This window comes from Marmota monax, unplaced genomic scaffold (assembly GCF_021218885.2).
Source record: "Marmota monax isolate L192 unplaced genomic scaffold, Marmota_monax_Labrador192_F-V1.1 WCK01_AAM20220418_F8-fsc00028, whole genome shotgun sequence".
In the NCBI taxonomy this organism is placed as follows: Eukaryota; Metazoa; Chordata; class Mammalia; order Rodentia; family Sciuridae; genus Marmota; species Marmota monax.
This window is the reverse complement of record NW_026694779.1, coordinates 4537628-4553891: the sequence shown is the minus strand read 5'-3', so window position 1 is coordinate 4553891 and position 16264 is coordinate 4537628. Positions and strand designations below refer to the sequence as shown.

The following is a 16264-nucleotide window of genomic DNA, read 5'->3' as shown; positions in this document are numbered from 1 at the left end:
AATAAATGATCTCATACTTCATCTCAAAATCCTTGAAAAAGAAGAGCAAAACAACAGCAAAAGAAGTAGAAGGCAAGAAATAATTAAAATCAGAGCTGAAATTAATGAAATCGAAACAAAAGAAACAAATGAAAAAATTGACAAAACTAAAAGTTGGTTCTTTGAAAAAATAAACAAAATCGACAGACCCTTAGCCATGCTAGCGAAGAGAAGAAGAGAGAGAACTCAAATTACTAGCATACGGGATGAAAAAGGCAATATCACAACAGACACCTCAGATATACAGAAGATAATCAAAAATTATTTTGAATCCTTATACTCCAATAAATTAGAAGATAGTGAAGGCATCGATAAATTTCTTAAGTCATATGGTCTGCCCAGATTGAGTCAGGAGGATATAGACAACCTAAACAGACCAATATCAACTGAGGAAATAGAAGAAACCATCAAAAGACTACCAACTAAGAAAAGCCCAGGACCGGATGGGTATACAGCAGAGTTTTACAAAACCTTTAAAGAGGAACTAATACCAATACTTTTCAAGCTACTTCAGGAAATAGAAAAAGAGGGAGAACTTCCAAATTCATTCTACGAGGCCAACATCACCCTGATACCTAAACCAGACAAAGATACTTCAAAGAAAGAAAACTACAGACCAATATCTCTAATGAACCTAGATGCAAAAATCCTCAATAAAATTCTGGCCACTCGGATACAAAAACTTATCAAAAAAATTGTGCACCATGATCAAGTAGGATTCATCCCTGGGATGCAAGGCTGGTTCAATATACGGAAATCAATAAATGTTATTCACCACATCAATAGACTTAAAAATAAGAACCATATGATCATCTCGATAGATGCGGAAAAAGCATTCGACAAAGTACAGCATCCCTTTATGTTCAAAACTCTAGAAAAACTAGGGATAACAGGAACATACCTCAATATTGTAAAAGCAATCTATGCTAAGCCTCAGGCTAGCATCATTCTGAATGGAGAAAAACTGATGGCATTCCCTCTAAAATCTGGAACAAGACAGGGATGCCCTCTCTCTCCACTTCTGTTCAACATAGTTCTCGAAACACTGGCCAGAGCAATTAGACAGACGAAAGAAATTAAAGGCATCAAAATAGGAAAAGAAGAACTTAAATTATCACTATTTGCAGATGACATGATTCTATACCTAGCAGACCCAAAAGGGTCTACAAAGAAACTATTAGAGCTAATAAATGAATTCAGCAAAGTGGCAGGATATAAAATCAACATGCATAAATCAAAGGCATTCCTGTATATCAGCGACAAATCCTCTGAAATGGAAATGAGGACAACCACTCCATTCACAATATCTTCAAAAAAAATAAAATACTTGGGAATCAACCTAACAAAAGAGGTGAAAGACTTATACAATGAAAACTACAGAACCCTCAAGAGAGAAATAGAAGAAGATCTTACAAGATGGAAAAATATACCCTGTTCATGGATAGGCAGAACTAACATCATCAAACTGGCGATATTACCAAAAGTTCTCTATAGGTTTAATGCAATGCCAATCAAAATCCCAATGGCATTTCTTGTAGAAATAGAGAAAGCAATCATGAAATTCATATGGAAAAATAAAAGACCCAGAATAGCAAAAACAATGCTAAGCAGGAAGTGTGAATCAGGCAGTATAGCGATACCAGACTTCAAACTATACTACAGAGTAATAGTAACAAAAACAGCATGGTACTGGTACCAAAACAGGCGGGTGGACCAATGGTACAGAATAGAGGACACAGAAACCAATCCACAAAACTTCAACTACCTTATATTTGATAAAGGGGCTAAAAGCATGCAATGGAGGAAGGATAGCATCTTCAACAAATGGTGCTGGGAAAACTGGAAATCCATATGCAACAAAATGAAACTGAATCCCTTTCTCTCGCCATGCACAAAAGTGAATTCAAAATGGATCAAGGAGCTTGATATCAAATCAGAGACACGCCGTCTGATAGAAGAAAAAGTTGGCTACGATCTACAGTCGGTGGGGTCGGGCTCCAAATTCCTCAATAGGACACCCATAGCACAAAAGTTAATAACTAGAATCAACAAATGGGACTTACTCAAACTAAAAAGTTTTTTCTCAGCAAAAGAAACAATAAGAGAGGTAAATAGAGAGCCTACATCCTGGGAACAAATCTTTACTCCTCACACTTCAGATAGAGCCCTAATATCCAGAGTATACAAAGAACTCAAAACATTAGACAATAAGAGAACAAACAACCCAATCAACAAATGGGCCAAGGACCTGAACAGACACTTCTCAGAGGAGGACATACAATCAATCAACAAGTACATGAAAAAATGCTCACCATCTCTAGCAGTCAGAGAAATGCAAATCAAAACCACCCTAAGATACCATCTCACTCCAGTTAGATTGGCAGCCATCATGAAGTCAAACAACAACAAGTGCTGGCGAGGATGTGGGGAAAAGGGTACACTTGTACATTGCTGGTGGGACTGCAAATTGGTGCAGCCAATTTGGAAAGCAGTATGGAGATTTCTTGGAAAGCTGGGAATGGAGCCACCATTTGACCCAGCTATTCCCCTTCTCGGTCTATTCCCTAAAGACCTAAAAAGAGCATGCTACAGGGACACTGCTACATCGATGTTCATAGCAGCACAATTCACAATAGCAAGACTGTGGAACCAACCTAGATGCCCTTCAATAGATGAATGGATAAAAAAAATGTGGCATTTATACACAATGGAGTATTACTCTGCATTAAAAAAGGACAAAATCATAGAATTTACAGGGAAATGGATGGCATTAGAGCAGATTATGCTAAGTGAAGCTAGCCAATCCCTAAAAAACAAATGCCAAATGTCTTCTTTGATATAAGGAGAGTAACTAAGAACAGAGTAGGGTCGAAGAGCATGAGAAGAAGATTAACATTAAACAGGGATGAGAGGTGGGAGGGAAAGGGAGAGAGAAGGGAAATTGCATGGAAATGGAAGGAGACCCTCAGAGTTATACAAAATTACATACAAGAGGAAGTGAGGGGAAAGGGAAAAATAATACAAGGGGGACAAATGAATGCCAGTAGAGGGGGCAGAGAGAGAAGAGGGGAGGGGAGGGGAGGGGAGGGGGGATAGTAGAGGATAGGAAAGGCAGCAGAACACAACAGACACTAGTATGGCAACATGTAAATCAATGGATGTGTAACTGATGTAATTCTGCAATCTGTATATGGGGTAAAAATGGGAGCTCATAACCCACTTGAATCAAAGTGTGAAATATGATATATCAAGAACTATGTAATGTTTTGAACAGCCAACAATAAAAAATTAAATAAAAAAAAGAAAAATGTGGTGTATACATTCAATGATCTATCACTCAGTTTTAAAGAAGAATGAAATTATGGCATTTGCTGTAAATGGATGGAGTTGGAAAATATCATGCTAAGCGAAATAAGCCAATCCCAAATAATAAACCAAAAAACCAAAGGCCAAATGTTTTCTCTAATATATGAATGCTAATTCACAATAAGGGGGGGCACTAGGGAAGAATAGAGTTATGTTAGGTTAGGTAGAGGAGAGTGAAGGGAGGGGAGGGGAAGGGATGTGGGGATAGGAAGGATAGTAGAATGAAACAAACATTATTACCTTGTGTGTGTATGTGTGTGTGTGTGCGCGCGTGCATGACAGCATGACCAATGTGATTCTACAATATGTACAATCAGAAAAGTGAGAAGTTATACCCCATCTATGTATGATATATCAAAGTGCATAAATGCATTCTACTGTTATATATAACTAATTAAAACAAATTTTAAAAATTTTTTTAAAGTTTTAAAAAGTCTAAAAATAGATTGATCATGTGATCCAGCTATCTCACTTCTAGGTACATATTGAAAGGAAATGAAGTCAGCATACAAAAGAGATACCTGAATTCTCATGGCTACAGGTGTACTTTTCAAGGTAGCTCAGATATGGAACCAGCCTGGGTATCTGGCCATTGATGAACAGGTAAAGAAAATATTATAGATCTACACAATGGAGTACTGTCCAGTACTGAAGAATGAAGTCCTGTCATTTACAGGAGAACGAATGGAACTAGAAAACATCACCTTCAGTGAAGTCAGACACAGAAAGACAAGTATCTTCTCATATGTGGAAACAAAAAATTTCAATCTGAAAATGGGAGGATTACTAGGGACTGGAGTAGGGGGTGAGAGGGGGCTTGGAGGGCAGGCAGAAGAAGGCAAAGTACACATGACCAATGCATGATGTAGGCATGTATGGAATATCACAGTGAATTCCATTAATCTGTACAATTAATGTGTTAATTATAATAAAAACACACGAAGATCAATAGAGGTAGGATTTGGTGCCATGGCCAGATCTGGGGGGTGAAGCCAGGGTCTGGGGGTGGGACCAAGGCCTTGAAGAAAGACCCTAGCAAACTCCATCCAGGGCATGAATCCCCACCCTCATAACATAATACCATCATCTTGGGGGTAGGGGTAGGATTTCACCATTGAATTTGGGAGGCAGGAGGTATTTACTGCATGGCCCTCCCCCTTGGTCAGACTCAAAATGTCTTTGTCAGTCAAATCCAAATGAGGGTTCTCATTGATTGAGCCGAAAGGAACATGGGAGTAGTGGGCAGGGGGCAGAGGAGTCCCTGCAGAACCACCTTCCAATGCTCAGACCTAATGAGAAGTGGAGAGTGTCTCTGGAGACAAAATTACAAGATTCAGCCCACCAAACATTTGGAGATTTCTTTTTTTTTTTTAGTTGTTGATGGGCCTTTATTGTTTATTTATTTATTTATTTGTGGTACTGAGAATCCAACCCACTGCCTCATACATGCTTGGCAAGCACTCTACCACTGAGCCATAACCCCAGCCCCTGGAGATTTCTTAACAGTTTTTATTGACTTTAAGTGTGCATCACCCAGTATCCTGGACTTCCCTCCAACATTTCCCACCTGAAAACATCAACATTCCCTAGGCCCCTTTTCCCTCCACAGTGTCGGTATTTTCCCTTTCCCCTGCCCTCCCTCCACATAGTGGTCTGCTTTGCTAAATCCCATGGCTCCCTCCCTGACATTGAACTTCTCCCTCCTTAATTATGCAGAGCGATTTAGAGAGCACCCTGCCCTCTGTTCCCAGGCATCCACGCCATGGGGGCATTTCTTCCCCATACCATACCCTGTCTTCCCAACAGGCAATCTGGCAAACAGCTTTCTCATCTCATCACACATTTTTTGGCATTCATGTTGCACAGCTCAAAATCATTATTAGCTTCAAAATCCTGTTTGGGGAGTGTGGGGAAGAAAATGATTTTCCCTAATTGATCTGGATAAACATGTGTATATCAATACAAATCCCATCCCTTCGTGGATCATTTGCTGCATTTACAGAGATGTGCTTCAGGGGGAGGAAATGAAGGCTTTTCTTTAATTGTAAGGGGCAGCCTCTCAGTGGAGCTTCTTTGAGAAAACTATCTCTGAGCCAAGCTGGGGAACGAGAAAAATAAGCAGATGCTTGGAGCCAGGAGGATTTTCACGTTTCTATAATCGGATCAGATCTGTTCCTCGGCAAGAGTTTGGATTCCCTTGTGCTCACAAACAATCACGGACTCAAAGCCACCTACCCGTGTCTGCACATTGATTCCCTGAGGGTAGACCACATTGGCTCCTGCAGCCTGGCATGTTCTCATTCACTCTAGTGAAGAATCCATTTTCTATACCCAAGAAGAGAGCACTGTATGTCCCTTAGAAACAACCAGCATCTGTTTTCCTCAGCAACCCTCCCCCAGCAGGCAGGGTCATATCCATAGATGCTGCAGACCTCAGGGAGGAAGGGAGGTTGGGAGCCTGCTGCTCCTGACCAGCTTCAGACTGGACTCAAGCTGGTGTAGACAGGGAATCTGCAGTCCAGTTCCTGCATCCTCAGAGGAACACACAGTGGCTTCTTCTCAAGTTCATGAGTGACCTTGAACAGACCCAAGCTTACATCCTTATAATGAAAGAGATAAGCTGAGGAACCCATTGGGCTAGTGCACGCACAAAAGCTGCTCTGGTTGGTGGTGGCTTTGCATTGTCCTGCAAAGCCAGTTTTCCCTGCTGCTTGATCCAGGAGAGTTGGATGTAGCTGATGCCATTCTCTGGCTAATCACTCATTTCACCGCAAGGCCAAGCCAGACCATTGGGCCCAACAAGTCTCAGTTGCAGAACCATTTCTAGAGCAACCAGGAAAGCCACATGAGCTTGGCTGCTGGAGGGCTGAGAATGTCACCCTGAGTCCAGAACTAAATGTAGACATCTTGCCACCAGCAGGGAAAGAAGCTGGCAAAAGGTGGCAAAAGGCTGGTTCCTGACACCATTGTTTGAACCTCTAGGAACAACCAGGCCCAGAGCTGGAAGGATGCCCAGACTGTTCCGCAGGCCAATCATCTGCCTCCCTCAGGTGAGCTGGGTTTCTGTCACTTGCAACCAGTATCCTAATGACCATGTGGGAGATCTCCTTTTTCTTTCTGTTTCACTCCTTGCTGGCAATGTTAACAACATCCATCCTGTGCATATGTTTCTGGAGACAGCAGGGTGTGGTGGGTGAGAGCCCTTGACTGGCTATGTGGTGGACAGGTGACTGTGTGCTAGCAGGTCTGAGGTGAGAACAGGGGAGCAGTACCCAGGGACAACCAGGGGTCAAATGGTGACACAGGCTCTTAGGAAGTTCCCCACTTTGAGCTGTGAAAAGCTAGGTGTGCTGAATTCTAAGGCACAGCCTGCTACCAGGAGGCATCAATTAGAAGAAGGGACAGAGGCCACAATCAGAAGCTGGCCCTCCCACACCACAGGAGCTACTTGAGAGCCAGGATGGGGAGGGAAAGCCACCATCTATGGAGGTGGCACTCCCTGGAATACCCCAAGCCTCTGCTAGACACAGAGGGGCTCTCTTCAGTAAAGAGAGAACCAAAGAATCCAGTTCCGGCCCAACTCATGGGGTGACTTTGAGCAGAATGCTCAACCTCCTGGAACGTCAGGTTTCTTGTCTGAAATGGGTCTCAAACTAAAGGAGCCTCAAAGGAGTCACCAGAGTATTAAACAAGGATGGTGGATGGGACGGTGTTTTATAAATCCATTTTGTCTTCTGTAACAAAATAGCATGCACTGAAGTTAGGGGGCTTATATAAATGGAAATGTCTTTCTCACTGTTCTGGAGGCCAGAAGTAGGTGACCAGGGAGCCAGCATGGGAGGGTTCTGAGAAGGTTCTCTTCCAATTAGCAGACAGATGGCACCTCCTTGTATCCTCACAATGAGTACTACTCCTCACTCCTCCCTCCTCTTCTTCATCTTCCTGCTCCTTCTCTTCCTCCTCCTCCCTTTCTCCTTCTCTTCTTCTTCTCCTTCTCCTCCTGCTTCTCCTCCTCCTCCCTCCCTCCCTCCCTCCTCCTCCTCCTCCCTCCCTCCCTCCCTCCTTCTCTCTCCCCTTTCCTACAAGGACTCTCACTAAGCCCATCCCCTAGTGCTCCACCCTTGTGACCTAATCACTTCCAAAGGGCACCGTCACTCACACTCACACCCCATCACAACGGGGATTAGGTTTTGGCACATGAATGTTGCAAGGACAACATCTGGGTCCATAAGAGGCAGTTAGTAGCTGGTAGAAGGCTATATTCCTATATAACAGGGGGACAGTCTGAGGAAGGCCTTCAAGACCTTAGCCCTGACTGGGAATTCCTGGTGGTTAGGAAGAAGGACATGGAATTTTGAGCCCACATATCCAAATTTCAATCACAGCTTACTGTTCAAGAAACCTGTGATGAGACATTTTGCTTTTTTGTGTGCATCTTTTTCAATAATTTTCATATGAGAAAAATGAATCCTAGCTTCCCCTCAGATCTGGAGTGGGGCTCAAAGGAGGGAAAAAGAACTTTATGAAACACAATCACAGCAGCAATTTAATAGATCACCCACTAATGAACACTTACTCTGCGCCAGGCACTGTCTCATTGAAATCCCATGGCCATTTTGCAAGAAAAAAAGTAACAGTAATAATGACAATGCTATTCAACGTTTGATTAGCAATGGTCACAATTACTGAGAGCTTAGCAGGTGTGCGGCTCTGCTCTAAAGCACTTTCATACACTCTTGTTGCTAGTCCTCACAGCAGGTCTAGGAGCAATACCTATTGATACTACTCATATGCCCATTTTGCAGATGAGCATACCAAGTTCAGAGGGATTGAGAAGTCAACGTCTGGGGACTGGGAAAAGGAAGAACCAAGATGCATTCAAAGATAAGTGCCATCTTACAATATGTTATATATAAATATAAAACTTATTATATATATCTACATACATGTATATGTCTTGGGCAAATGGCCACTTTATCATATTCTCAGATTGTGAAAAGAGAATTTTCACACTCATATGTTGTATAATATATCTTTCATAATATAAGTTTCCAGGAGGTCTAGTCAGACACACAATTGACAGGGAGATGATCCACACAGAGCTTTGCTAGTCAATCCCACCCTGGGCAATGACATCAACAGGAAGTGGTGGGGAGACCTGTGGCTTGCCTTCCAAAATGAAGATCTTTCTAATCTCAAGTGTGGCTAAAGAGGGTACCTGGGCCCAGTCCACCTTGCCAGAAGCCAAGCCAGCCTTGAAAACCAAGCAAAGGAGCCCCAAATTTTTGCCCAAGGAGATCGACCCAGTTCCACTCAGCAGCTGCCAGCTGGGGCCTCCTAGCTGTCACAGAAGTTCCTGGCAGGGATGCTTCGCTACTGGCCCCAGGGTCCCCCACCAGGCTCTGGAGGTTAGGGGAGTCTACTGTCCCTGTCTGCTGATCTGCACATTCATCCCTGGGCATCCCTGGGAGTCAACTTTTCTCATATAACATTCACACAAGATTCAAAGCCAAGAAAGTCAGGCTCTGCAACTGTCAGCTCCCTAACTTTTGGCAAGTGACTTAAACTCTCTGGACCTCAATCTCCACATCTGTAAAATGGGAATGAAAAAAGTACCTGTTTCATAAGATCATTGTGAAGAGGAGGGTCTCCCTCATAAAATGGTTCAAATGGCACTTAGCAACTGAGGAAGAATTAATAAATGTTTGCCGTTAGGATTATCTGCAGGAAGACCAGAAACGTAGCAACTCCTAGTAGAAAACATAAGGGAAACTCTCCAACATAGAGATGCAGGCCACAATCTCTTCAATAGGACTCCTATAGCTCGGGAAATATTACCAAGAATCAACAGAAGGGATGATACCAATTAAAAACCTTCTGCATATCAAAGGAAATAAGAGTGTGAAGAGAAAGCTTACAGAATGGGAGAAAAATCTTTGCCAGCTGCTCTTCCCACAGAGGATTAATATGCAAGATTTATAATGAACTCAAAAAACTTCACACCCCCCCCCAAAAAAAAAATCAGTAAGTAGGCAGTAAATTAATTAAGTAAACAGACACTTTTCAAAAGAAACACAAATGGCCAATAAATATATGAAAAATATTCAACATTTTTAGCAACCAGGGGAATCCAAGTCAAAACTACACTGAGATTCCATCTCATTGCAGTCAGAATGGCAGTCATCAAGAATATAAATAACAATAAGTGCTGGCAGGGAAAAGAAACTCTGATAGACCAGTGTTGGCAAATTAAGTCAGTATGATCACTTTGGAAATCAGTATGAAGTTTGTGGAAGTGTGCATGCCTGTAATCCCAGCAGCTCAGGAGGCTGAGGCAGGAGGATCCTGAGTTCAAACTAGCCTCAGCAATAGCAAGGCACTAAGCAACTCAGTGAGACCCTGTCTCTAAATGAAATACAAAATAGGGCTTGGGATGTGGCTCAGTGGTTGAGTGCCCCTGAGTCTAATCCCTGGTACCCCCCTTCCCCAGAGGAAAAAAAAAAAGACTAGGCATAGAAACACCATGTGACCCAGCTATACCAGACTTTAATACTTATCCTGAAGAATTAAAGTCAGCATACTGCAGTGATACATGCATACCCATGTTTATAGCAGCAAAGCTCTCAACAGCCAAATTATGGAATCAGCCTTGGTGCCCATCAGTACATGAATGGATAAAGAAAGTGTGTTTTGTAACAAATACACAATAGAGTTTTATTCAGCCACTAGAAAGAATGAAATTGTGTCATTTGGAGGAAAATGGATGGAACTGAAGGGCATCATGTTAAGCAAAATAAGCCACATTCAGAAATGCAAGGGTCAAATGTTTCCTCTCGTATGTGGAAGCTAGAGATAAAAATGTTTTTAAAAAAAAGGAATCACATGAGAATAGAAGGAAAACCAATAAAACGGAGGAAGAGGTTAGTGGGAAGGAGAAAGGAAAGGAAAGGAAGGGGGAATGCAATTGTTCAAATTCTATAATGTACATGGACAAATATGCCACAATTCTGTATAATTGTTATCTGACCAATAAAATTTTTTTCAGAAGATTACATGCAGGAATCAATAAAAAAAAACAAGGTGGGGAGGCCCAACAGAAATTGGCGTGGTGTCAGGGAGTCTGCTTGGACCTGAGTCCTTCAAAGGAGGTACTTGATTTCTTCTGGAGGTCTAGGGACATGAAAAAGATGAGAAAGAAGTAGAACATCTCTTCTGGCTCTTCTAGAAACTCAGGAAACCATAAAGGGGGTCAAGAATGAGACTGAAAAAGTGTCCAACTTCAGAGCAGGGCTGAAGATATAAGCAACTAGTGACTGAGCTGCTACCTTTGGGCACCAAGGCTGACCCAGACACAGCCCACAGCCAGGGGCAGGGAGGGCTGAGGTCTCCATTCAGGGAAACCCTGAGCTGTTCCCAACCTCTCACTGGAGACTCTTGAGCCCTTTGTGAGGGAGGGCTTATCATCTCCACTTTACTGACACAGGAATAAGGCTCTAGGAGAATATCTGTGGCCTCAAATGGCTACAGAAAAGTTGAGTAGAAGCAGCCAACTGTTTAATATGTCTGATAAATACATTGCAAGAATAAAAGTCCAGCGGCTGGGGCTATAGTTCAGTGGTAGAGCGCTTGCCTAGCATGTGTGAGGCACTAGGTTCAATCCTCAGCACCACATAAAAATAAATAAGTAAAATAAAGTGTCCATCTATAAGAAATATTAAAAATAAAAAAGAATAAAAGTCCAGGCAAAGAGGGTACGGGGACTCTAGAAGGCTGGTTCCTGGCTTCCTATGACTTCAGAGAAATGCATGAATTCTAAAGAGAAAGAGGAAATCAGAGAGAGGACCCCCTTTAATAGGAGGTTCAGCAGGGGCGGGAAGTGTTCAGAACTAGCAACTCAAATGTCATCCCTTTGAGAGGCCTTCTCTACCCCCCCACACACCGCATGGGCATAAAGCAATGCCCCCAAATGTCTGTAGTGAGTCTGATTCCACTCTGTTTGTCCCTACTGGGCTGGACTACAGCTAAAACTAAGGCTGAACTCTTTGTTCTTTAAAAGATAGGAAATTCTGGGGTTGAGACTGTAGCTCAGTGGTAGAGCACTTGCCTCACAGTTATGAGGCCCTGGGTCCGATTCTCAGCACCGCATAATAATAAATAGGTAAATAAAGATAGTGTACCCATCTACAACTTGAAAAAAAAAAAAAGATAGAAAATTCTGAAAGATACAGTGTCACAGGCTGGGCTCCATGCACCAAGATCTTCAATGGGAATAATTTATTTGGAAGGCAATCTCAGGAAGCAATGGTAGGAATATAGGAAAGGGAGCCAGGGAGGATACAGTATTGAATGGGGTAACCCTGTGGACACCTGGAGTGAAGTCCCACTGGGAGACACTAGGAGGCAGTAAAGAACATGCTACTGAACTGACCTACTGTAGGAGCTGGAGTCACTGGCTGAGGGTCACTCCCAGGGGCAATACCCCTACTTCCCTGCACTGTCCACAGGAAGAAAGTGAAGAAAGTGGCAGATGGACAGACCAGGGGCTCAAAGTGAAAAAGCAGCAGCATGCCTGGGAATCACATGTGGCTCAGGCCTCAGTGACTTTTTTATACATCTGCTTCCCTACTAACCCAGAGAGAGTGTGGCAATTCAAGGATCTGTCTCCAAATCCCTTCCCCTACCCACATGGGTGACCTTGAGTCAACTTCATCAGGACTCAGTTCCCTCCTTTATCAAAGGGAGGGAAGAATAATGCCTAACTCACAGGACTCATGTCAGGAACAATACCTGCCCCAGGGGTGGTCCCCAGACATTTCAAGATCCAGAATCATCAAGGCAAGATCAGCACCTGCGTGGCCTTAGTCTCCCCAGAGTCTGACCTAGTTGGTGCCCAGCACAGAGAAGGGGCTCAGTTCAAATCTAATGAATGAATGAAGGGATTGGATTAAATAGCCACTGCAGCTTACCTGGATGGGCACTATGACTTCCCTCAGGTTCTTCTTTGGGAGGATGAAACACTTTAACTGCAGTCTCCAAATAATAGAGAACATACTAAACCCATTCCTGAACAAATTTTCCAGAGCTACCTCGATTTCCCTGAGGCTCTGATCCCTGCCCAGGGGCTCCATGACTAAAAAGAGATGTGACACGGGCTTTGAGCTTCTGTAGAATGGTGGGCATATTTCTTGTGCGGGTATCACCTGCCCCCTGGTGGACAAAGTCCAAAACAGCAGGGAGCCTTGGAAGTCATCTTCCCAAATCAGGGGGAAAATGTTTGTTTTCCAAATATTGCTTTGATTTACAAAGGGCTTTCTCATTCAGTGCCTGTGTGAGCCCTAAAACAGCCAGGCAAAGTAGCCAGGGATTATCTTCATTTCAGAGACGAAGCCACTGAGGCTTGAAGGAGACCAGGCAAGGTGAGCTAGGATCGACATTTAAGGCTTTGATATTTTCCTCCACGATTAAAGGCTTAATCTGCACAAGGCGCTATTGGGAGGTGGGGCAACCACTAGGAGGTGGTCCTCAGATATTTGAGAGTGTGCCCTTGAAGAGGATCCCCCCCCCCTGCCTCGTTTGAGACCACTGCTCTCTGACTAGAGGCCAAAACCTACGTAAACCCCTGCCCAACCTCAGACTTTCAAACCTCCAAACTATGCATTAAATAAACCTTTTCTCTTTATAATAAGGTTGGTTGCCTCAGGTATTCTGTTGATATAACACAAAGCTAATGAGTACAAGCTTAGTTAATACTGTGATTCCAAAGCCCAATTCCTTTGATTCTAGTTTCCCATTCTGAGGGGGCATATAAATCCCCTAAGGACACTGGTTAAAACTACAGAATATCAGCCATCATTACCAAAGCTAGGGATTATCCCCCATTTCACAGATGAAATCAGAATATCAGCCATCATTATCCACCCCTGCCCCAAGGGCTTAGGAGAGAGATGGAATATGCATTCTGACAAACTTTCCAGGTGAGTCTGGTGCAAATGAGCACCTTCTGCTCTATTGTCAATGCCTGAGGACCTGACCTCTCTCTAACACTTGACTTCCCTGTGGCCCCTCACATGACTAACAGTTAAGAGGTCCTGTCCCACAGGCCAGTGCACTGGGTCTCTAGCATGGTTCCAAGAGTCACTGGGACCCCCATGCACGGAGTGGGCAAGCAGAGGTGTCTGAGATCAAGCAGTGATACTCGGCTGAGCCAGGATGGGAACACCAGGCTGTGATCACAGAGGCCACACTCAGTCCGTCTTTGGAGCCTACTATTCTGTCTTCCCTAGAAAAGTCTCCATCCTGTGTTCTAGTCCCCTAAACCTCCTTTCCTATTTTCTGATCATGGGATGGAAACTATTACTAAAAAGAACTGTGACTGATTTTCACCTAATAGATTAGCACAAGCCCCCACCCCATTCCCAAACCACATCTTTCTTTTTTGGGTGGTGGGAAGGTACCGGGGATTGAACTCAGGTGCCCTCAGCCATAGAGCCACATCCATAGCCTTATTTTTTTTTTTTTTTTGTATTTTATTTAGAGGCAGGTCTCACTGAGTTGCTCAGTGCCTCACTTTTACTGAGGCTGGCTTTGAACTCACGATCCTCCTACCTCTGCCTCCTGAGCAGCTGAGATTACAGGTGTGAATCACTGCAGCTGGCTATATTGTTCTTTTAGCTGGATTTCAGTTCTGCCAGCTAATGGGGTTGGGGAAAGCAAAGAAATGTTCAGGGCTTGAAGACAAGCATACAAGAAGCACTGTTCACCTTGGTGACCAGGAGAAAGAGAGGGACCCCAAATCTGGATGCTCCAGGCCCCTTCTGCTCCAGATAAAGTGCAGTAAAGCTGTCAGCTGCCCAGAGTATTCCTCAGCTGAACTTTCTGTAGTTCTAAACATTCGTCATTGAGAAATTCAGTTTGTGCCAAGAGTTTAACTCTTGAAGGAGGAGGATGTGGAAAAGAAAGAGGAAGAGGAAGAAAAAGAAGAAGAAGAGAAAAAGAAAAAACTTCCAGAAGATTGTGGTCTACAAGAGTTGCAGCCCACCTCTTTGACCCACAGGACAACCTCTGGGACACCAAGGCTGCACAGTGACTCTGGTCTGGCTGTGTTCAGTGGGTTCCTAGAAGCTGAGGGCTAGATGTGAGAAGGGCTGGGTGTTGGGAGCAGGGGAGCCAGGTCCCCTTACCACACCTCCACCTCCGGCTCCAGCTCCACTTGAGGCAATCTATATGTCCATGTCCCACATAATACTTTATTTGAAAGAGGAGAAAAGTTTCCCTTACTAAGAAAAAAAAAAGGAGGGGGAAATGGGATTCCACCCAATTCCTTCTACCACAAAAAAAGGAAACCTGAGATGAAAGAACACACTGAGGATGGCAGAGCTGTAGAGGCCAGGCTGGCTTTAAAATCACACTCTGCGTTAAACCCACACCCTGCGTCTTCATCCAGCCATTCATCCGTACTTGGTAGTGTTCGGGAACCGGGACACAGGGACAAGCAAAACACAGCCCTGCAGCCTGTGAGACCCACATTTCAGTGGAAGAGGCAGACACAAGACAAGTATATGTACCATGGGCGCCAGGAGGCGAGCTCTGGGGAAGGGCAACAGCATCTGACCAGAGCAAAGAGTGAGGGGACACTTCCCCAAGGAAGCTGAAAGATGAGTGAAGAGGGGACCCAGCAGGGGACATAAGGCCACAGCAGTGCACATGGCCAGCTCATCAGCCCCCTGGAGAGCCCCTGGGACAGGTGATCTGCACTGACCTATCCCCAGAAACTAAATCCAGGAAGAAGTGGGCTCTTCTAGGTACCCAGGCCCTCCTGAGGCTGGCCTCTGAGATCCTGGCCTCTGGATCTTTCCTCCCCATCCTGCAAAGCAAATGACATCATCCCACTGCACAGATGAGAAAATAGGCTTGGCAAGGTCAACTGAGAATCCTAAATATCACAGAGCTTCAGATAGACAGGGCCAAAATTGGAACCCAAGTATGTCTGATTTCCAAGCCCAAGTTCTTTCCACAATTCCAGAATGTTACATACAAATAGGGAGACATTGAAGCCAAGTGTAGTGGCACATGCTTTTAATCCCAGCAACTCAGAAGGCTGAAGCAGGAGGATGTAAGTTCAAGGCCAGCCTCAGGAAATTAGTAAGGCCCTGCCTCAAAATAAAATTTAAAAAGACCAAGGATGTTGTTCAGTGGTAAAGTACCTGGGGTTCAATTCTCCGCTCAAAAAAAAAAAAAAACCCAAAATATCCAAAGGATAGGGAGACATTGAAAACCTGAAGGTAAACTAGCAGAATTCAAGCTACTGTATGTAGAAGCTTCTGCAAGGTTCTAGCTACTAGAAGTCTCAAAATAAAAGGGGTGGGGATGTAGCTTAAAGTTAGAACATTCCTAGTTTCAACTGAAGGAAAGGAAAGAAAGGAGGGAGTGAGGGAAGGAGAAAGGGAAGAAGGAAGAAAGAAGGCAGAGGAGATATTGAAAATCCGAGTGTAAACCTGCAGGATCCAAGCTACTGTGTCAAGAAGTTCTAGAAGGTTCTAGGAAATGGATCTAGAACTGGAGTTGTATTTGCCCTGACTGCAAAAACACAGTTCTTTCATCATTTATCCATAAAAGCACTACCGAAACTACAAATTGAGTTGTTGAAGGCCAAGGCACTGAGAATTACAGAGAACTTTGAGGGGAATAAACCCAGAGTATGGGGGGGAGATGTCCCTTCAGCTTTCTAGGAAGTGACCCTGCCACCTGGCAAACATGCACACCCCATGCACACACACTTGCACCTACACACACACACTCTCTCTCGTTCCAGACCCTGTGCCTCTCCTGAGAGCCACAGGAATCCCAAGGTCAGCCCAAG

At 43.9% G+C, this 16264-nt stretch overlaps 1 protein-coding gene across 1 annotated transcript in view; it reads right to left on the bottom strand.

Annotated features, from left to right (window-relative positions):
• Positions 1-16264, bottom strand: part of Ssuh2 (ssu-2 homolog) — a 57660-nt gene that overhangs the window by 15188 nt on the left and 26208 nt on the right. The window lies entirely within an intron of this gene.